This window comes from Corylus avellana, chromosome ca6 (assembly GCF_901000735.1).
Source record: "Corylus avellana chromosome ca6, CavTom2PMs-1.0".
Lineage (NCBI taxonomy): Eukaryota > Viridiplantae > Streptophyta > Magnoliopsida > Fagales > Betulaceae > Corylus > Corylus avellana.
This window is the reverse complement of record NC_081546.1, coordinates 14,467,402-14,469,248: the sequence shown is the minus strand read 5'-3', so window position 1 is coordinate 14,469,248 and position 1,847 is coordinate 14,467,402.

Below are 1,847 nucleotides of genomic sequence, written 5' to 3'. Positions count from 1 at the left end.
CACAGACCTCAATAAAGCATGCCCGAAAGATAGCTTTCCTCTGCCACACATCGATTTGTTGATAGATTCAACGGTTGGATACGGCTTGTTGAGCTTTATGGATGCTTTCTTTGGTTACAACCAGATCTACATGCATCTAGAAGATCGTGAGAAGACAACGTTTATAACTGACCGAGGCCTGTACTGCTACAAAGTCATGCCCATTGGTCTGAAAAACGCAAGAGCAACATATCAGAGGTTGGTCAATAAAATGTTCAAAGACCAAATCAGACGTAATATGGAGGTCTACGTTGATGACATGCTGGTCAAGAATGTGCTGCCACAAGACCATGCAGATGACCTGCAGGAGACATTTAAAACATTGAAGCAGTACATAATGAAATTAAATTCCGCGAAATGTGTATTTGGAGTCTCGTCAGGAAAATTCATCGATTGCATGGTGTCAAACCGAGGAATAGAAGCTAACCCTGAGAAGATCCAAGCAGTCTTAGACATGCAATCCCCTAAGAATACAAAGCAACTTCAATAGTTGACGGGTAGGATCACAGCGTTGAACCAATTCATTTCTCGGTCAACTGATAAGTGCCTTCCATTCTTCAAAATCTTGAGAAAAGCATTTGAGTGGTCTGAAGAGTGTGAAGAAGCCTTTGAGCAATTGAAGAAGTACCTGGTAAGTCCACCCCTGTTAAGCAGAACTGTTCCCAGAGAAGCACTATACTTGTACTTAGCTGTCTCCCCAACAACGGTTAGTGTAGCTCTTATCCGAGAAGAAAATGCATACAAAAGCCAGTTTATTTTGTTAGTAGAGCACTGAGAGGAGCCAAGAAGTAGTACCCTCAGATTGAGAAGTTAGCATTCGCACTAACTCTTGTGTTTAGAAAGCTCCGCCCATATTTCCAAGCTCACACTATAAGAGTCTTGACCGAGTATCCATTAAAGAAAATACTCAGGAAGTTAGATCTGTCTGGCAGATTAGCTAACTGGGCAATCGAACTCGAAGAATTTGATATTGAGTTCCTCCCATGGAATGCTATCAAATGGCAGGTACTGACTGATTTCTTAGCTGAATTCACCAATTTACCTACCACCCAGGAATGGCCAAGAGACGAGACATGGGTAGTCTATGTGGATAGGTCCTCAACAAGGAAGAATGGTGGAGCTGGTGTAGTATTAATCACTCTAGAGGGGGAGGAGTTATGTAACTCCTTGAGATTGGGATTCAAGACTACTAACAACGAGGCCGAGTACAAGGCAGTCTTAGCAGGACTCGGCTTAGCTCGTGAGATGGGAGCTGAGTTTGTCGAATTACGAAGCGATTCGCAGGTAATTGTCTGATATATCTGAGGAGAGTTCGAAGCCAAAGAAGATAAAATGAAAATGTACGTATCAAAAGTACAGGATTTGCAGAATTCTTTCAAAAAATTTTGTATTATAAAGATCCCGAGAGAAGAGAATGAAAGAGCAGACCAGCTAGCTCGGATAGCGTCAACAACCTCCAACGACATGGAAGAAACTGATGAACCCATCTAGACTTTAACACGACTTACCATAACTGAGGCAATCTTGGTCTCAGTTACCAAGGCTATACCCAAATGGCAGAGGAGCATAGAGGAGCATTTGGAGAAGGGGATTCTCCCGTTAAATAAGAACTCATTAACTCAGATAAGGACTAAAGCTGCGAGATTTACCATTATTAATGGGACTCTGTACAAACGGGGCTTCATGCTGCCACTCCACAAATGTATCTCCAAGGAAGAAGGTGATTACGTCCTTCGCGAGATCCTTGAAGGCATTTGCGGCAGTCATTTGGGAGCAAGAATCTAGCGCACAAAGCAGTCCGAGCTGGT